Source organism: Eptesicus fuscus, chromosome 7 (assembly GCF_027574615.1).
Source record: "Eptesicus fuscus isolate TK198812 chromosome 7, DD_ASM_mEF_20220401, whole genome shotgun sequence".
Lineage (NCBI taxonomy): Eukaryota > Metazoa > Chordata > Mammalia > Chiroptera > Vespertilionidae > Eptesicus > Eptesicus fuscus.
The window spans coordinates 98,895,470-98,916,604 of NC_072479.1; the positions used below are offsets into that span (position 1 = coordinate 98,895,470).

The 21,135-nt window shown below is 45.2% G+C and overlaps 2 long non-coding RNA genes across 5 annotated transcripts in view; one reads left to right on the forward strand and one right to left on the reverse strand.

Moving 5' to 3' along the window:
* Positions 1-138: 138 nt before the first annotated feature.
* On the reverse strand, positions 139-4,085 carry LOC129149694 (uncharacterized). Of its 2 annotated transcripts, none has more exons than XR_008556544.1 (3): positions 3,981-4,085; positions 657-880; positions 139-315 (listed from the first exon to the last, which is right to left on the reverse strand). It is a non-coding gene; the product is annotated as an uncharacterized LOC129149694 (long non-coding RNA). The 2 variants fall into 2 exon arrangements; XR_008556543.1 differs by lacking the exon at positions 3,981-4,085 and adding an exon at positions 1,128-1,307.
* Positions 4,086-4,209: 124 nt separating this feature from the next.
* LOC114232653 (uncharacterized) overlaps positions 4,210-21,135 on the forward strand; it is a 43,673-nt gene continuing 26,747 nt past the window's right edge. For 2 of the 3 annotated variants that reach the window (XR_003618740.2, XR_008556542.1), the window contains exons 1-2: positions 4,210-4,501; positions 4,695-4,756. This is a non-coding gene — a long non-coding RNA (uncharacterized LOC114232653). The remainder of the gene's footprint in view (positions 4,502-4,694; positions 4,757-21,135) is intronic. The other variant, XR_003618741.2, reaches the window with a different exon arrangement.

Below are 21,135 nucleotides of genomic sequence, written 5' to 3' on the forward strand. Positions count from 1 at the left end.
ACTTTTGCAATCATACGTTATTTATTACAATGGTAAGGAAAGCCACTTAATCTCTGTGGGTTTGAGTCCTCATTTGCAAAATAGAGATAAATTATTACCTTCTCTATAGTTTTCAATACAGCTGAGGTGAAGGTTTATTTATTTTTTCCAGTATGACATTTTTCATAGAAATAATTTTTAAAGGGAGTGATGCAGACTTCCTTGCTTTCTTAAGCAGCATGTTGAGATTACAATTTCACTTCTCCCGGATACACTGACTTTCTTTGTTCAAGTCCTATGTATTCTGTTTGATTTTAAAATGATTTCTTTTGCAAACTGAAAAAAGAACACAAGGTTTTTCTTATTACAAATTCAATATAGTCCCACTGAACAGAAATAAAAATTGCCACTTAGGAAAGAAGAAAAAAGAACTCCCACCAACACAGAAATAATCAGAGCCTTCACATACACGCGCGCGTGCTTGCACATGCACACATGCACACACGTCCCCCAAGAGGCTGAAAGAAAATGATTGATAGATTTGACAACCTACAAATTAAAAGTTTCTCCATGTCAAAACCCACATAAACAAAATTAGGAGCAAATAGCAACCTGACAAAATATTTGCACTAACATGACAGATAATACAAAAGTTCATATCTGAAATATATAATTACTTCTCATTTCTTAATCTTGTCTCTCCAGCCAGACTTTCTGCCCCTTAAAGGCAAAGGGGATTTCTTTGGTTTCCCAGTGACCCCATTTCAGGGCTACCTCCTCCATCCTTTCCAAACGGAGCGGAGTTGAGTTGAAGAAGGCTGGATGCGGAGTTCATTTCTCGCTCAGCCTCATAGCATCTCATGCAGAATTGATGTTTAATAAATATTGGTTGAGTGAATGACTGTGTAGAGAATGAAAAAGTCATTTTTTCTCTATGAAGTTCTGTTGTGATATATTGGATTTCTGTAACGATTAGAACCATGTGTCTCTCTTGACCTCATTGCCAAGCCATCAGCTGTTGAATCTCCTGCCATCATTGTGTCTCTGCCATCATCTAGGGTGCTGTTTCTAATCTCTTGGCCACAGGAAATTAGAACACTTAATATATACCAGGCACTTCGCTTGGTGATAGGGACACAGAAACAAACCTTGTCCGTGGATCCTTAAATAACTCTCCATCTTGGGAGGGAAGATGGATGCAGCTCAAACAATCATCATTGATTTTGATGAGCCCTGTGCCGGAGGGACACACCAAGGGAGGAGCGCCTGTCAGAAGGTGGGCTGGCTGGATTTGTCCTGTGGGAAACAGCAGAGCTTCCTACCTTCCCCCAAACACCTGGATGGAAAAATATGGAGTTGAGGGGCTAGATGTGCTAAAGGAATTTTATATTCAGAGGTGACCATCTAGGTTGAGAGTGATGATCTGAATTATAGACAAAGGGAAAAGAAATACAATTTATTGATTGCCTACAATAGCCCCAGCATGTTGTCAGGAACCTTGTTATCTAATGATTCTTCCAATGGCTCCTTTGACAAAAGAGGAAACTAAGACATTAAGCAAAGTGATCAATGTCCTGTAGCCGATAAATAAAGGGCTCAGGCCCGGCCAGCATGGCTCAGTGGTTGAGCATCAACCTATGAACCAGGAGGTCATGGTTCAATTCCTGGTCAGAGCACATGACTGGGTTGAGGGTTCGATCCCCAGTGTAGAGTGTGCAGGAGGCAGCCGATCAATGATTCTCTCATCATTGATGTTTCTCTCTCTCTCTCTCTCTCTCTCTCTCTCTCTCTCTCTCTCTCTCTCTCTCTTCATTTCTAAAATCAATAAAGATTTTTTTTTAAGAAATTAGAAAAAAAAGCAAGGGCTCAGGATTTGAATGGAGTGCTGTCTGCCCTCATAGCCCTTATATATTATGGTTGGTTTTGTTGTGTGGGGGCTAGGGGTCCTTAGAGGCCTCTTCTCAGTTGGCTCAGATGTGCCTTGAAAAGATGTGGACATTAAGACAATTGAAGTTCATTCTAATGTCTTTTGTTCCAATAGGAGGGCCCTAGCTGGGGTGGGTGGGATACTGGTTGAACCATAATTCGTAATCATAATTCGCTTTACAACTTCACATTCAGACAAACTAGAGAGAGAAGACCCAGGCTCAGGTTGCCTGCTCGGGTCATGTTCAACTTGCTGTTGGAAGCTCTTTTCCTGCAAGCGCTCAGGGGAACCCTATAGGTAATGACTCCTCTGATCTGAAGGTGCTGGTAACCTATTATCACCCTCAACACGACACTGGGGCTGTTTGTTTGTTTTTCTGAAATTGGCTGCATCGATTCCTGCCCAATGTTAAATGTTGCCCGGCTATCTGGAGGCACGGAGGAAAGAGAAGACAAGAACTGATCAAAGACAGAATGGAGTGTTTATACACAGGAGTCAGCCTTTTAGGAGATGCAGAAAGTCCACCCCACATATTCCTTCTCTCCTCTCATCTAACATAATGCCTGGAGGTCTGCCAGGAGCATCAGAGTACTTTCAGAGCTGGAAGAGCTTGTAGAGACCATCTAAGCACCAGATGAGCCAACTGAGACCCACTGGGGGGAAGTGGCTTCCTAAAGTCATCAGAGAGGAACTAGCATCTTTTTTAGCCTTTCCGCCCCAGTGCCAGGCACCTGCAAGTCTCCCACTACATATTTCTGTATATATTGATTGAGTCTTGGACACAGCACTTTCAAAAATTATGATACCCCAGTGGGAAGGTAGGAACTCTGAGTAGAGAAAATGGTCAGGAAAGGTCTCAGAGGCAAGGAAACTGAGGGTGTGGTTTAGGAATAGCAAGTGTTAAGCACAGTACAGGGTACTTACTAGTATTAGAGACTAATGAGAGAGGGAGCCAAAAAGATAGGTTAAGGCTACAGATAGGTTAAGGTTAAGGAGAGTCCTGACCACCACCGTGGGCATTGCACCTCTGTTTCTGGCCTGTATCTAGTGGCCCCAGACCCTTTGCTCGGGATGGTATGTGTGACTTGACTTGATATTTGCCTTCTTCTTTGAATATGGCAATGCTCATTTATTTATTCACTTGGCAACTGTTCAGGGGGTGCCAACAACATGTCAGACACTGGGCTAGGTTCTGGAGATCCGGTAGGGATTGACACAAACAAGGCTACTGACGTCATAAAGCTTGCATTCCCACTGCAACACAAATGAACGAACAATAGCATAATTGTAGATTGTGCTACAAGCTCTGAAGAAAAGCAGAATGCTGTGACAGGTACAAGTTGTGGGAGGTATTGTAAATACAGTGGTCGTAGAAGGCACCTTAAGAAGGTGACATTTGAACTAAGACCTGAAAAAATGAGATGGAGCTGACCATGCACAGGAATGGGAAAAGCCTGGCTCAGCTGCACAAAATCACCTGTATAAGACTCTAGTGATAAAAGAATGAGATAAAAGAATCAGCCTGGCCAGTGTGGCTCAAGGTTTGAGCATCGACCTATGAACCAGGAGGTCACGGTTCAATTCCCTATCAGGGCACATGCCCAGGTTGTGGGCTTGATCCCCAGTGTGGGGCATGCAGGAAGCAGCCGATCAATGATTCTCTCTCATCATTGATGTTTCTATCTCTCTCTCCCTCTCCTTTCCTCTCTGAAATCAATAAAAATGTATATTTTTAAAAAAGAATCAGAAATGACTCAGGTAGTCTCCGTTGTGGATAACAAGAAATGGAAGGATCATAGGAAGGAGTCTTGGGCAGTGGACAAATAAAAAGCAGGACTGACCCAATCCAAGCTACAATGAAAGAATAAAATCCTTTCAATATCTACATTAAGCTTAATGGTTCTCAAACTTGAATGAGCATAGGAATCATCCAGAGAATCTGTTAACAAAGCACGTTCTTGGACTTCATCCCAAGAGATGCGGAGCATTTTTAGCCAAACACCTCCATTGGCTTTGATGCAGGCCAACACATTTGGAAAACCACTGAATTAGAGAGACGAGGAGGGAGGACTACCATGCAGTTGGGTTCAGGAGGGACGTGGCAGGTGTGGGTTTCAGGGAGCAGTGAATCAGAGGATGTGAGGTGTACCAGTAGCATCTGCTTCCATACTTTACCATAACCTGCTTGTACCTGGATTGTTTGTGGTCAGATTGGCCATCTGAGTCATAATGACAGCAGAGAATGCTAAAGAACTCAATTCTCGGAACCCTAGAATCCCTGAGGACATCAGGTGGGAGAATTATTACAGAATGGAGGAAAATTATTGCTAATGGGACCCCAGTAATAGTCATCACACCCACATTTCCCTCCACTACCTCCTCTCACATTCAGGTTAGATGATAATTCTATGCTTTTCTGGGAAGATAAGGAGTTCAAGGTAATGCATTTCAACAGGCTTGCAGTCCCACTGGCCCAGCTGGATGTCAGTGTTAGCATGGCGTGGGCTGCTGAAGAGCGCTTCAAAATAGGGCAGAGGCAGTGGCAAAACAACTAGCTGTGTTATTCCAAAGCCATCCGAGCAAATTACATGGAAAGTAAGCAGGAGTCATTATGATTTATATAAATATATGTTGCAGATTTCATTAAGATTAGGCCAGCTTTGCAGTTATCACTTGCTGGGCTGTTTGCCTGGTCCTTAATCTTCATTTGCAAATGCTGATTAGCCTCATAAAGGACTCCTGGTGGCCAGAAGTAAACCCAACCCTCACCTTGCTTTCTTCTCTCCAGGACCTCAGCCAAGGAGATGCCTACCTGGGGATACAGCCTGGAAACTCAAAACACATCTGCAGGTAAGGTACCTGAAGACAAAAGGGGTACAGACACACCAGTACAAAATCCTCCTCAAATCAGAGTCCTTTCTAGGGCACCAGGAAGGACAAAGGATCAGTGTCCCCTCTCTCATGCCCAGGTGCAGTTGGGCATTCAGACACGGGGACACTCAGAGGGGCGAATGGGATGATGATGGTCCCTCATGTCGGTGGGGCAGTAATGCTCGATTCATTTAAATTCTGTTATTAAGCCAATAATGGCAGGAAGTGAGACAGACATCAGGGATACAGAGACAAAAATATTAAAATGCTAAAAGTCCTTGCCCTAGAGGAATTTGCTCTGACCTAGAGACTGGTACACAAACTTGATCTTGGGTTGGGGGACGCAGGTGAAGACCTCATAATGATGCGTATGACACAGGGATCAGAGGATTTATCAAGCATGCCGGAGGTTTTCAAGTCTTGTAGAAACTCCATCTTCTATTTTTTCCAAATGAGGTCTTAGGCAGAACCTCATACAATTGCTAGAGTAATCTTTCTAAAATGTCAACCTGACCGTGTCACTCCTTTATTCAGGGCAAGGGACTGCAAACTCCTTCTATAAAGGCTAGATAGCATATATTTTAGATTTTGCAGGTGAGACAGTCTCTGTTTAAACTACTCAACTCTACCCTCACAGAGCTAATGAAGCGAGACACAAGTAAATGCATGGCCATGGCCGTGTTCAATAAGACTGCATTTACAAAATCAGGCAGGCAGCCAGATTTGGCTGGTAGGCCGGATTGGCTCATCCTTGCCTGAGAGTCACTCACGTGTTCCCATCTCCTTAGCAGGAGACCCCAGGCCTTCACAGTCTGAACCCCAACACCTGGTCGACCACTCTGTGCCTACCCCACACCAGGTCCCCTGCTGCAGCCCAGTGGATCTTTTCCATGTAACTGGTAAATACTGTGACCTTTTATAATGTTACATCTTCGTACATATTCACCTCATCTGAATTGTCTTTCCTTGAAATCATCAGGGAAGTACCTTTGTTCTTCGTGTTCTAGCACAAATGTCTCCTTGCTGTGTCAGAATGTTTATGTCCCCACCAAATTCAAATGATGACCCTCATGCCCCATGTGATAGTGTTAGGAGGTGGGGCCTTTGGGAGGCGATTGGGCCATGAAGGCAGAACTCTAATGAATGAGATTAATGCCTTTATAAACAATGCCCAAGAGAACTTCCTTGGCCCTTGCACTATGTGAGGAAATAATGAGAAGTCTGCACCCCAAAAGATGGCCCTCACTCAACCATCCTGGCACCCTGATCCCAGATGTATAAGAAATAACTTCCTGTTGTTTATAAACCCCCAGTCTAAGTTTTACCACGTCAACTAAGTTAAACACGTCAACTAAGACATCCCTCATCTCATTTTTTGTAACACCTGCTTGTTTTGAAATACTGATTACTTGTGTGCTCATCAATTCCAGCAGAGTCTGAGTTCCTCAGAAGTGGGGACCATGCCTTTATTCCTCTCTGGATCCCAGCTCCCAAGACTAAGGAATGTTTGTGGATGAAACATACCCCAGGAAGTGGGAGGCAGTCAATTAAAGGCAAACACAGCTCTCTGCCCCTGTGTCTGCTGGACCAGAAGTATCATGGTCCATTGTAAGGAGATGTCATCCTCATAGATAAAACCCACAACCTCTCCTTTTCAGCCCAGAGGTAGAGGCAGCCCTACCAAATGCCTCCTTTGTCCTGTAACTCAGAGAGTCAGCCATCCTAATATTCTGCCTCTGTGGCTCCTGCCACCCACTCTATTTCTTATTTTAGGGCCATGAATCTGCTGCCCAACTGCCAAGCCTGCAATACCCTCTCCGGGGAGCCGCTCTCTTTCCAGATTCCTCTTCCCTGTCTTTCTCCTCCATCTCCTCCTTCACTTTTATTTTCACTGCCATACCTCAGCCCCACAATGGGTTCAGAATTGTGGAGGTCCATTTAGTGCTTTGTATGTAGTAGCTGGAAGTTTGGCTTAAAACTGCATTTTTCAACACATATTTTTGAGATGTTTCCATGTATTTAGGATATACCAGTAAACCAGATAGAAATATTCCAACCTCTCAAGAAGATGAAAGTTCATTGGGGGAAAAAGCAAAGACATGGGTTGGTAAGTGTTACAGGTGAAGGCAGGGGTCATGAAAGGAGGAGCTTCTAAAATACACCTGGGATGGTGGGAGGTAGAAAGTCAGGTCTGTCTTCCTTGATTCAGTGACATCTGAGACAAAGCCTGAAGACAAAGACTGAGGAGGAATTGGGCAGGTGAGCAGGGACAAAGAAAGAACTAAGCAGGAGGATAGTAAAAGCAAAGGAAGACCTGAGAGTAAGAAAGAGCATGAACCCCAAGGTCAATTCTGGTGAGTGGGGGACCCCAGCCGAAATCTCAGGAAGGGACAATACTTGGAGTCATTTAGGTGGAAGACATATCATTCCAGCGAGCCTGGCTGCGAGCAGGCTGGGCTATGACCCAGGTCCTAAGCAGAGAGCCAGCAGTGTGTGCGTTCAACAAATATGAATGAGCTACTGTCATGAGGAGGCAGGTACAATGGCGAGACAGACAGTCATGGACAGGCAGCTGTTCAGAAGCCCATCAAGCCCATGGAGTGGGTGGGGGAGCTCAGAATCAAGTTTCAGAGCAGCAGGGACATGGAGAGTCATTCAGAAAGTAAGACAGAGTGAGGAAAATAGAGAAAAGGAAAAACCCCCAGCTGTAGGAATCAGAGCAGCAAGTCAGTCCAATTCCAGACACCGCTCACTTGCATTGGAACCCATCACTATTCTCTCCTGCCCGCCTTGGATCCCACCAGTTCTTGAGGTCAGGGTTGCTCTGTAGCATCACTAGTGTTACCTGGGTCCTTAGTCAAATGGCCCTGAAGACCAACAGCAGTTCAGTTGGCCCAGTCGAGGGCCATTCTAGAGGCAAGGCTTCCTTTGGGTTGATGTTGCCAGTGATGTGGCCGTCCCTTCTTTCAACATGTGGCTACCATTTTATCCTTTGAAGTAAAAAAGAAAAAAAACAACCCATCCACAATCATCAGGTTCTTTTCACAGATTCCTTTTAGCTTTCTTCTTTAACCTTCCATGTTCTCTCCATGAACACCTCGGTGAGTCTCTTTCTGAGCCTTTGGGGCTCTGGAGTTAGAGTTCAGCCCTTAATTGGGCCTCCCCACACCAAGAACAGACAACAAAGGCTGTCTTCTAAGGAGGATTTACATATTCAGCAGCCCGGCTTCTCTTTCCTCTTCTCCATTCAAGACAGAGGAGGCTGCAGAAGCCTTGATCTCCACATGGTCTGTGGCCAGGAGGTGGAAAGATGAAACTGCTCTGTGGAGGACCCAAGGGGAGACTGAGCTGTGGCTACCTGAGTCTTATCAAAAGAAAAACAGTTGCAGCACTTTTTATTTTAATAAGTAACTCAGGAGGAGATGTGTAAGTAAGAATCTGAAATTAAATTTACCAAATATGCTGAGAGTTGGTCCTTGGAGAAACTTTATCTCTACCGCATAGGCAAACACGTCAACTTTGGGGGTGCCGGGCAATTCCTGCATGGCAGAGATTGAATTTGTTTTTGTGTAGACAGTATTATTTGGCACAAGGAATAGGAAACCTCGGTACATATTTTAGCAAACACAATTCCACATTGTGAGGGAGGGTTTCTGGGGGCTCCTTAGGGATGTTGGCTACAGGACTAGTCTACATCTCCCAACTGATGCAACTTGTGAGGAGGGGAGAGCAGGCATCCTCCAGTGCCTTTGGCAGACTGGCAAGTCTCAGAGTTTGGGCTGGACAGCTTTTGGAAAAAACTGAAGTGTATTAGCCTGACATATCCATAGAGAGCATAAAGCCCATTTTATTTATCTAAAATGAATTTTAGTCACTTCGGGGAATAATTTTCCTTCACATGTATGTATAAACACATACATGCTCACTTATCCAAAAGTATAATTCCATTTGGAAGAATGATATGCAGCCTCCGCCAGTTACAGGCAAATGTCCAATACCGTTAAAGGGGGAATAATGTGGGTGTGCAAATAAGTTGCTCTATAGGGAGAAGGTGAGACAGAGGGTGGGGAACTACTGCTCCTTTTACTACCTTACCGTGGTTCACTATACCTTGGCCAGATGCCAGATGCTGGGTGTTGGGAGAACAAAAGCAGCCACTACGCCATTTGCCGAAGCTATGCCTTGGTTCAGTGCTTCATTCCAGATGTGCACACACGATCCTTTAGGTACTGTTTTACCACTGGGCACCTTAGGTTACTTGTTTTCTATTTTCTAATGGTAACCAGGGCTTCACTACTTTCAAACCAGCCAGGTCACATAACCTATCTCAGAATTCCATCCTTGGGAGTCTAGTGCCTATCACTGTTTTAGGTACCAAATATTATATTCATCAGGGTGTAGTGACAGATGGCAGAACCCCTTTAACAGTTCCTAAGAGCTTTAATACAGGGAATTATTGGAGGAGCTAGAGAATCAGGCTGGGGAATTGGCTTCCAAGATTGATTTCTGGATAACACTGTAGGATTGGCTGCCAGAGGAACTATCACCTTTATCACAGGAAGGAGGCTGGAGAGCAGGAAGGCACTATAGGAACTCTTGTTCCAAGGTCATGTTGAAGCTTCAAGGTCGATACCAGCAACACAATGCCTCCTAAGTGTTAACCTTCCCTGTCTAACTTAGGTCTGATTCAAGTCTTGCCAGGTGTGTCTGAATGCAAAACCAAAATTATATCCAAAATCTTAGCTGCAAGGGAGTCCAAGAAATGTCATTTTTAGTTTTCCAGTCTCTGCAGCACAGAGGAAAGAATACTTCAAAGAGGTGGCCAGAAAATGTGGAGGGAGCAACCTACCGTATTTACCTCCTTACCACCATGAATTTCATGCAAGTGCCCAAATTATGAATCAATTGGCCAAGCACTTGTTGAGAGGGTACAAAGCACCTTGGAGGGTACAGAAATGTATGAGGTGTGCCTAAGGAATATGTTCACTGATTTTACAATCTAGCAGCTGGGTTAATGTGCTGGAATGAAAGCTGCCCCGTAAATGGGGACCCTTTGCAAATCTTATGTGATACAGTCTTGCCTCAGAACTTCTCTGGACTTCCTATTAGAAATGGCATGTACTTCATGAGCACACACTGATGTGTGCACCTCGAAATCGGTGTCATAATTTTAAAGTCACCTGTCAGAGTACTAGCATGTGTTTACTGAGTGCCTGCCAGGCACTGTGCTCTGTGCTTCACATACATTATCTTATTTCAGTTACACAGTAAATGGTACTGTGAAGGAGGTGCTGTTCCCATTTCCATTTTACCATAAGAAATAGAAACTCAGAAAAGTTAGGTGACTTCCTCAAAATCACACATTTCCTAAGTGTCAGGTAGGCTATGGGAATGGAGGACTCTGTGAGGTCAAAGACCATTCTCTTCCCATAACATTCCATTTCTTTCCTTAACTAAGAGAACGGAGTTGTTCTCCTTGCTCCATACCCACCACATCTCCCAGGCTTTGATCCCAGTGACTTTCAACTCTTCCCAAATAAGGCAAACTCTCTTCGTGCACAAAGATGCCTTTGACTTGGCACTCTTACTGTAGAAATGCAGGTGATTATGACCTGGGATCTGCAGCCAGTCTCAGAGGGGAGAGAGGCTAAGAGGCAGGAAAGTTCCAAATCACAGCTTTATGACTTCCGTACGCCCAACGCTTCCCCAGGAGAAAGGGACAATAATCAGCTATGCACAATAATCAGAGGGTGTATTAATAATTACCAAGATTTATAAGATTCTTGTTTAAAATTTAGACATGTGACTTCATTAGTACATGTGACTTCATTAGTACACCTTAGTAATATTTGGCCCCATTCACATGTTACTGAGAATTCATTCCTTCCACTTTCTTCCTTCCTGATGCAATATAATATTGAGGTCGAATATGTAAGCTCAGTTCAGTTTTGAGAAGTAGCTCAAATCCTCACTAATTACATGTTTCCTCTTAATCCTCATCCTTCTCATAAGTAAAATGGTAATAATCATAGAATTTATACAGTTTGAACAGATTAAATTCGATAATCCATTGAAAGCATTGGCATGCTCTCTGGCAAATAGTAAACACTGAAGTGTGAAATATTAATTATTAATCATATACAAAACTCTGCACTGGGAGCCCTGAAAGTTCTCATCTCTGATAATTCAACAGACATCCACAGGGGGCCGGGAATTAAAAAGGGGTATGGGAGGGTCTCTGCCCGCCAGTTGCTCACCATGTTGTGGAGGAGACAGATCGATAAACAAATCAGTGGAGGTAAAAGTCTACAGCACTCAGCCACAGTATATACCTATCCTGGCTACAGTGAAGGCAATGGAGTGAGTGTATAGTGTTTTTTTGTTTGTTTTGTTTTGTTTTTAAATATATTTTTATTGATTTCAGAGAAGAAGGGAGAGGGGAGAGAGAGATAGAAACATCAATGATGAGAGAAATCATTGATCAGCTGCCCCCTGCACGCCCCCTACTGGGGATCGAGCTGCAACCCGGGCATGTGCCCTTGACCAGAATTGAACAGAACCCAGGACTCTTCAGTCTGCAGGCCAACACTCTATCCACTGAGCCGAACCAGTTAGGGCTGAGTATATAGTTTTATTTGGCTATACTGTCTGGGGAGGCTTCAAAAAGATGATGCTTGAGATAAATCTAGAAAGATGGCTTCCAGGAGGTGGAAAGGAAGGGAATTCCAGGCAGAAAGGAAAGTAAGAACAAAAGCAAGCTGACATGAAGGGCATAGTGGGCAATGGGGCATATCTCAAGCATGGGAAGCAGGCTTGAGCGTCTGGTTGGAAATCACCGTAATCAGTCACATACAGTGTCAGCTAGCATTGCTGTAAACCATGCAGACCCCGTGCTCCCCACGGCCCAGTCCCTGCACAGTGTCACCTGCAAAGCAAGAGTCTACTTGCCGCGAGGTAATTAAAGACAATCAAATCTTTCCCAGCTGTTTGGATGGGAAATGGCCAAGGATAAGAATACAGTTGATTCCAAGAATTTCTAATACTCTTTTTTAGGTTTGTGTCCTGCTCCCCAAAGTCTCACACCCAGAATCTACAAAACATTTTGGCCATCTCCTTCTCCTTTCCCCGCTCAAGTCCCTATCTGCAATTCCTTCATTCCATGATCCTGCCTCCACCCCATCCATAGCCACAGCCCACACACCTGCTTTGCTCACACCTGCTGGCCAGTCCACCTGGGATTCTCCACCTGGTTGTGCTCCAAGATGGCACAGCAGAGGCTTGGATGTGCTGATAGAGCTCCCATGGTTGAGGAAAAAGAAGCACCTCTAGCTCAGGGCTCCTGGAAAGAAGGCTTTGGCAGCAGGTGGTCCATGCGTTGGGATTATGCTGTTTGAGAGGATTTGAGCAGATGGGAAAGGCCGTGGGAGGGGGCACAATAGAGGGTGGTAGACCCAACATCAATGCATCCTCTCCAGGCATTGGGGATGCCTGTGTGCAGGCTTTCTGGGGAATCGCAGCATCTGGAGGCAGAAGGGACCTCAGCAAAAGGGACCTCAGCTGTTCTATCTTGCCCACTGGCCTTAGAGATGAAATTAAGGCCTAGAGGGGGGAAAAAAGGATAAACAGATTCTTGTTTAAAATTCGAAAACTTACCTGAGTATCCCTTCTTTGACCAGACTTACAATATAGATTCATCACCTGAGGAACCTGTGGTGTTACTGGTCATGAGGGTCACAGAAATGTATGCCATCGGCAGGTGTGTATTTGTGTCTTCCTTTGTAAGGGACTGAATTCCTGGGATATGGGGCTTCAGGATCCACTTTACCAAGGATGGGATTGGAGGGAAGGCAGCGTGGAAGGCGAGCTCTCGGGGTTGGGACTAATTCTAATTCTACCTGGGCTCCGCCGCCGACAAGCGTTGTGGCATTGGTCAACTTAAGCCTCTCTGAGCCTCAGTTCCCCAATCTGTAAAATGGGATGTGCAATTGCACCTTCCTGCCTGTGTCGCTGTAGGGATCCATCGAGATAATGTGCTCAAAGCACTGAGAAGGGGGACCGGCACCGAGTCCCGCTCAGTCGGTGGTAGCTAATATTATTAGTTCTGTCGAACAAACACATTCTGCCGGCGCCTTGCAGCAAAGACTCTAATATGCTTAGCGTCCACTTCAATTTTATTTCCTGTGCTTCTCTCGTCGTCTGGGCCATGGTCAGTATTTACAGGCTAAAGGTTCTGTTGGCAGCATCAGCATTGACTGTGGGGCCACCTGGGGCCACTTGGCTGTCCCTTCCCCACGATGGCCATGCCACACAGCCCTCGGGGGACAGCCGGGCCCTGCCAAGTCTGCCTGCATGGACTGTGTGGGCAGAGGGCTGGCACAGCCTCCATCCTGGCCGGGCAAGGTACGCCGGCAGATGTTGGCTCCAGTGTAGACGTTGCCCGGGAGAGAAGCAGCCACCGGTGTCGGCTTTGTTAATTGCATTGCCTCCTGGCACAGCAGCCTCACACGGCCCTGGAATAGCTCCTGCTGCTAGAAAAGGGCCCTTCCTGCCTCTCATTTTGTGGCAATTTCTTTCCCAGGGACAAAGCCTGGCTCAGGCACCAGATCTGATTTTCAGTAAAAGGCCCTTATGCTGTGCCCAGCTTTCCAGCTGGGCTGCTCTCTAGACTAGAAAGAAAATTAACTTGGCCAAGCTCACCTGGAGAGCCCATAAGCTCATTAGGGCTGTACCTTCCATTTGGACATCAGCTTCTGCCACGAAACCTTCTCTCTTAAAGGCACAACACACTGCTGATTTGGTTCATTCCCTGCCCGAGAACCCACAAAAGCACATAAGCATCCCTCCATCTACCGTGTTTCCCATAATGCTTCTCCCTCTGTGTTTCAGGCGTTGCCGTGTTTCACGGCGGGAAGGGGTGGCCTTTGTTCTTGAAAATCTTGATTCTGCTACTGGCTTCGTTGCAACATAGTTTCATGACCTTGGACAAGTGATCTCCCTTCTCGGGGCTCAGTCGCCTTGTGTATAAAATCTGAATGATACAGCCTATCCCGTCCTGTTGCAGAGATGAAATGAGTTAAGTAATTTACTTGATACTGTGCCTGCAGAAGCATCATAAGTTCTCATTAAATGTTCTTGCATGTAACTGGTTGCAGAATAAATGAACATACATCTCTTTTAATAGCACAGTTAATTTCTCAAGCGTCCCTTAGGTCCAGATGACCGAGAGGCCCCGAGTTTCCTACAAGGGCCTCTCCATTGCTCCGAATGGTCTGAGAATGCTCCATCCGCACTAAGGAGGCAGCTCTGCCAACAGATGCTCACAGGGTGCTGGGGAGTCGGTCGGCAGGTGGGTCACATGAAAGCCTGGGTCTGCATCGGCCAGTGAGCCTGTGCTTTGCTGCGGTGATACCAATGCAAGTCTGTTCCAGGATGGTTGTTCCAGGATGCGGGGGTGGAGGGCAAGGCAGGCTCCACCCCAGTGGAAGGCAGATCTGTGGTCCAGGAGGCCACCATAGGCCTAGTCTTCAGATATTTGAACTGCAGGTCCTGATGCAGATCCTTGTGTGGGCCAGAGCTGGTTAGCTACGGTGCCCAAGGGGGGGAATAATAGGGTTGGGTTGAGAGATACAAAAGAATGTAGTTGGGAAAGGTGCAGGTGCAGAAGCCAGACCTCTGTGTTCTAATGCAGTGCTTCCTGTGCACCGTTACTAGATCCCTCTGTGCCTCCATCCCCACAGCTGAGAAATGGGGGCCTTTTAGTCATTGCTAAGGTGGTAGGGTGGGTTACATGGTTTGACACACAGAAAGCACTAAGAAGAGTGCTTGGCACATACAGAGCATGCCATGAATGTGAGCTTTATAAATATGAGTCCTAGGCTGGCTGCTCCGTGCACACATGAGCTCGGGCAGTTCGTTCAATCTAACTCTGGCTCTCTCCTCTGGGAGATGCTGCAGATGGAAGAATGACCATGTTCTGAGTCAGGAGTTCTGGTTTCCATCCCCATCTGCCCGTAATGAACTCTGGCCATTGTCAGGGAGTTCGGTTTCCTCGGTTTCATTAGTCCTCTGTATTCCCACCTACACACAAGAGAGTGGGGTCAGGTCATCTCTGAAACACTGTGAGTCCAGGGATAGCTGTTCCCATTCTCTTGGGATATTTTGCTGAGTACAGCTTGATTTCAATGATCCGTTAAATCTATGCTGTAATTTTTACTGTTCAGATATAATTCCAGTTACTTTATGGGGTTGCGTCGAATGGGAATGTGCATGAAGTCTCCTTGGCTGCTTTGAACAACCCTGGGAGAGAATAATATTGACGAAAACCACTAACCTTGTTTCAGGGCTTACCACGGGCCAGGTCTCTGCTAAATACTTTGCAGCTCTGCTTCATTGAATCCCCACATGGCCCTTTGAGTTAGGTGTTGGCCTTATTCCCATTGTTCGGATGAGGAAACCAAGGCTCGAGGCATAAGGAACATGCTCAGTGATCCACAGCTGGCAAGTGGTGGAGCTGGGGTTCAAGAATGGGCCTGTTTGACCCATAGAACATGATTAAACCCACCTTATGGAGAAAGACACTGAGACTCAGTCAGCAAATCACAGGTCCAAGTTCACTTATAAGTTAGTGTCATGGCCAAGACAAGAATCCAGTCTTTTTCTCCCCTGACTGGAGTGTGCTGCACCCTGCAGCCTCTCCGACCTGCTTGCTTGAGCAGCAGATGAATACAAATGAGGGCTGATTTGCATTCACTTCCAGCTAACACACAGATTTCCATGCTCTCTGCTGCACACCTCTAACATTCACAACCTTGTGCATCTACCCTCTGGGCTTCGTGGACCAGTCCTTTCTCTCTGACTCACCCCGTGGCCCTGAAACGAAGGCAGTATCCTGCCTGTGAGCTTATCAGAGCCCGACTCCAGTGAGGGCCACTGTGAGCCCAGGCAGGACACTGGCACATGTCACTGCTTTACCTCGTAGGGAAACCAGAGACAGAGGCACCTAAGTGCAGGGGACACTACCACCCAAGATGAAACAAACCACGATAAATCCCAGGGCTGGCCGCAGTTACACGAGGCTCTGGAGGGAATTCTCTAGGCTAATTAAATGTGGAATAATACATAAAGTGGGTGGCACCCCATGGGGATGAGAGGAGACACAGTGTTCCCTCTGTTTAATGGAGCTGCATTAACAGGGCATCTGTCATTTTGGTACCAAGTGTCAGGCAATATCCTTGAAGGAGAAATCCAGGGAAGACGCTCTGCTGTGTTTGAAATAGAGGATTAAGATTTATTGGAAAAATTGATGAATTCATTAATGAAAGATAAGTAGTAGAGCTGAAGGGCCAACTGCAAGGCTTAGCACAAAGTCGGAGGTCAATGGATGTTTGTTGAATTAATGCATCTATTCCTTGAGCCATGCGGTCCTACACAGCTGCAGTAATGCTGGGTCAAGTGATAGGATTTAGAGTGAGACGACTCTGAGTCCTCACCTCAGGCTGCTGCCCACCAGTTCTCTCAACCTAGAAGGGTTGCTATCCACTCTGATCCAGCTTCCTTATGTGCACATTTATTTGAGGCATATCTTAGAAAATTAAGTGAAATCTCTATAAAATAATTTAGTAATCGTCACATCCATGTTGATAGATTTATGCATTTTGACCATCTGAATACAACTCAGAATATCTATGTATGCATGCTTTCAAGTCTGAGTGTTGAAGGAGCAGGTCTGTTCTTCCTCACAGACGGAAGGGACCATGTAACCAGCTTGGGAAAGCAAAGTTCCCCTGAATACAGGGAGAAGCATTATTTGAGACTGAGCACTAATGGCCTTGGTCAAGTTAAGCCTCTCTGAGCCTTGGTTCCCCAAACTTTAAAATGGGGAACTGTCCTGAGGTGGAAATGCTGCATGTTGATGTCGTCCTCTTAGGGCCAGAGGTAAAGTCGCACCACTCTGGATGGGCAGGTGACAATCCGACTGCCAAGCTGATGAGAAGAGCAGGTCTGGGCAGGAAAGTAAGGATGCAGAGAGTGGGCCTTGAACTGAGTGGGAAGGGAACATCTTCTTTCCTCTGAACCACCAGGCACTTGGGGCCTCAGGGCTGAGTATGGGGACACCCTCAAGAACACGCTCCTGGTGGAAACTGTCCGTGGCCCTTTGACCTGTGGAGGTGGCCTGGAAGCCACCCAGTGAAGACTTTCATAGGGTGGGTCTGGGCCTGCAGAACCACATCTCATAGACATAAGGTCCACAGCATGCTAATGTAATTAAAGTGGATGTCCTGAGATATTAATGTAAACATGATGATAACATGTCTCCCCAGCTAGGAAACCCAGGAAAGCTGCCACAGAGAGCTTACATTTATTTTTATTTCATGAGGCTCGAGAACTGTGTAACAGACATGATTTCTGTAACCACATTGGCTTCTTGAAAGCTCAGAGGATAATTTTTGATCAACTCTAACATTCATTGAAAAATGTTTACTTGAGAGCCTACTTTGACTGTCTCCTGGCTGCACTGTTCTTTTCCTTTTTTTTAAAAAAAAAATTGTTTCTAATTTATGCTCTCTTGTCTTTTTTACATTCTCTTGTAAAACGCCTGAAATTCTCTCTGAAACAAGGCAGGGTATAATTAAACCGTGTGATACAACTGTCGAAGGAACCTGACACCATCTTGAGATGCATTAATCATCATTTGTTGCACTCCCATCGTTTTACAATTTACAAAGAACTTTTACATCCATTATTTCATATGATTTGCATAGCAACGCTTTGAAGTAAACAGGGAGTATTTTCCCCATTTTATCCCAAAGAAAGCTGAGGATCAGTCTGGTTAAGAGATGTCCTTAGAGCCTGGCTGGCATGGCTCAGTGGTTGGGCGTCAACCTATGAACCAGGAGGTCATGGTTCGAGTCTCAGTCAGGGCACATGCCCAGGTTGTGGGCCCGATCCCCAGTGGGGGGCGTGCAGGAGGCAGCTGATCAATTACTCTTTCTCAACATTGATGATTCTCTCTCTCCCTCTCCCTTCCTCTCTGAAATCAATTTTTAAATATTTTTAAAAAGAGATTTGCTTAGAGTGGGTAGGTCCTGGATTTGAATCCATTACAATCACACTAACTCATTTCCTTCCATCACATAAAGCTGAATACACATATGGAACATAACATTCTCATTGTACCTGGGGAGACCAGACCACATTTGGAATATGGTTTAATCCTGTAAGCCTTGTTGTATTACCAACATCGTGAAAAGTCTGGATGCCATGTCATACAGAGAATGATCAAATGGCTTAGGAATAATAGCCTGAAGGATACTAGTGAAATGATACAGAAATAATAGCCTGAATTCTAACATTGGCATGTTAGCTGACTTCAAGTATTGCTGGGCACCCATTCTTCAAAGTTGAGTGGTACAAATGGAACCAACAGACAGATGACAGAGGAGTCCCATGAAGTTGCACCTGTCTGTTGATAGATAACCTCTCCAACATCCATAAAATTATCCATGTCAGTAAGGATAATTTTGGCTTTAACAAATAGAAGTCCCAGCTCAAAGAGGATTAAACAATGGGATATTGTCATCTCACAGAGCAGGACATTGGGAGCTGTGTGTGGAAAGGTCCAGGCATGGAACTGTTAGGAGCTCAATGATATCATGGATGACTGGGTCCTTTCCATCCCATTCTGCTGCCAGGAGCAATAGCTTCATTCTAAGTCTGACCAGCATTATTGCCACAAGCGGCTGCTCGTGGCAATCAGGACTCTATACTTTACTATTCATCTCCACCAAGGAAGGAGGAAAAGCTCTTCTCCAAGCATAGAATATAATCTTTCCTCTCTATCTGATTGCTTCAACTTAGGTGATGGCCCAGCCCCAGCCAGTAATAGTCACCAGGGGCATTCCACACACTGATTGTATTAGGCTAATCAGGAGTTAAGCATGGAATTTACTCAGGGCTAGAGTGGCTCCCCCGAGTCACGTGGACTGCATGGGTGATAAGGAGACACACAGATAAAATCTGAGTTCTGTTGGAAGAAAGGAAGAATAGTAGGGCAGTCAACAGTGTTCATTACCACATCATTCCCACATCATACCAGCCTTGGAGCACTTGACTTAGACTCAGTCAGTCATTGTATTTCATCATCCTGACCCAGCGGAATGTTAGGTTTAATCCTGTCTGGTCTGAGTAAGCCTCCTGACTGTTGCTTGATTGGCTGGGATAAAAGCTCTTTCTCTATTCCTCCATGTAATGGTGGTGCGGGGATAGAAGGCCCTAGAACTGCTCTTGCCATTATTTTTAAATATTTTTTTTAATTTCACATTCAACATTCAACCACTGACCCACACTGGCTGGGCTGCTCTTTCCATTTTTAATTATTATAACAGAAAATCAGCTTAAGGAGAATGCTGACACCTGGAGGATGTCAGGGCACAGAGAATTTCCAAGAAATGGGGCAGAACCCCGAGGACACTTCAGATCTTTGACCAAACAGCACCTGGAACTCACCCTAACACTGAACTTCTCATGTGCTGATTTGATCAATTCTCATTATTTAAAAATACAGCTTTAGCTGTGCTCTCTGTTTCTTGCAACATGAAGAAGCCTCGCCGACACAGCAGAATCCAGTTCAATCCATTGAAAATGTTTCTAAACATGAGAACCGCTTCCAAATGAAACAGGCTGCCTCCCATTTCCCGTTTCCCGTCTTCCGTCCCTAGAGGGGATTAAGCAGAGACTGGCCAACAATCTGTCCAGGATGCTATTAAAAAGGAATGTCTACATTGGTGGGAGGATGAAAAACCACTTGCTAAGTACACTTTTAATTTGGAGACGCTAATAAAACCCCTATTAAACCAAGATTCAGGTAAAAGTGCATGAAAACTTGTGTAGGAGAATCCAAATCTAAGTCAAAGGTACTTGGGTGAAAGATGAAGGTCTTTCCCTCTGAGGCAGAGCTAGAGTAGAGGCATGACTCATTCATTTCTTCTTTGGTTCATACATTTCTTCTTTGATTCACTCATTTATTCAGCAGATGTGCACTGGTGCTCAAATATGTGGGAAGGACTAAAGAAACAGGAATAAACAATAGCCAGGATCCTGTTTTCAAGAAGCTCACATTCTAGTGGTCCTGGTCTAGTGGAAAGACATGGCCTTTGGATTCTGAGTGGCAATCATGGCCTCTAGTAGATATGTGACCTTGGGATGGCTTCTCTGATCTTCAATCTTTTCATTGGTTAAATGGGAACTATGCCTCAGACAGTAGCAGAAAGGTGGAATGAAATAATGCACGTATATAAAATACCTAATAAAGGTCAGGAACAAAGTGGTTAAGCAATAAATGATATTTCCCTTGCACACTTAGAGCATTAATAGCCACGGGTTAAAGGGAACACTCCAACGTGGCACCTTCTGCATGACCTCCACAAAGCTTACGCGTAGTAGAAAGTAGAAGGTCATGCAGAACTTTGGAAGAAATTGATCTAAAATGGATCAGATCAACATAATTTGAATGAGAGAGGCACAGAGTGCCTAAGTCATTTGTTTATTCATTCTTTCAACAAAAATGTGTAAAGCATCTCTCCACTGAATGAGCAGCTGTTCTAGATGCTTGGGACGTAACAGTGACCAAAACAGAAAAGTTCCTTCCCTCATTGGACTTACATTCTAACTAGAGGCCCGACACACGAAGATTCGTGCAAGAATGGGTCTTCCTTCCCCTGGCTGCCGGCACCACCTTCCCTCAGGCCGGAGCTGCCTTTCCACCTTCCCATGCTGCCCAGAGACCCGAAGCAGCTGGGGCAGTGCTGAATGCTCTGCGCCTATGTATGCAAATTAACCTGCCATATTTGTTGGGGTAATTTGCATACTCACTCCTGATTGGCTGGTGAGTGTCACGAACGTACGGTCAATTTGGATCTTTCTCTTTTATTAGTGTAGATGGAGGTGGAAATACAAGAAACAAAATATAGGGGACTTGTCAAAATGCTGCATGGCACTAAATACTAAATAAATGGTGCTAAGAACTTGCACTGAGGAAATGGGGAAGAAGTAGAGGGACCAAGGGTTTGAGTTGCTAGAGAAGCCTTGAGGAGAATACAGGCAAGCTGGAACTAAAGAGGAACATGTTAAAGCCCTGGGGTGCCCCTTAGTGAAAGGGGAACTGCAATGTGACATGTGGAGTTCGACATCTGTATTTGAAAACTCTGCAGTGATTGCATGCCAAGGGGATGTTGATGAAGCAGTGCATGAAAGTATGGGGAGTAGAGTCATTTTATAATTGAATGGAAAGATTCTGCTGAGTTCAAATCCTGGCTTTACTACTTAGTAGGTCACTTTGAGCAATCTGTAACCTAGGTCAT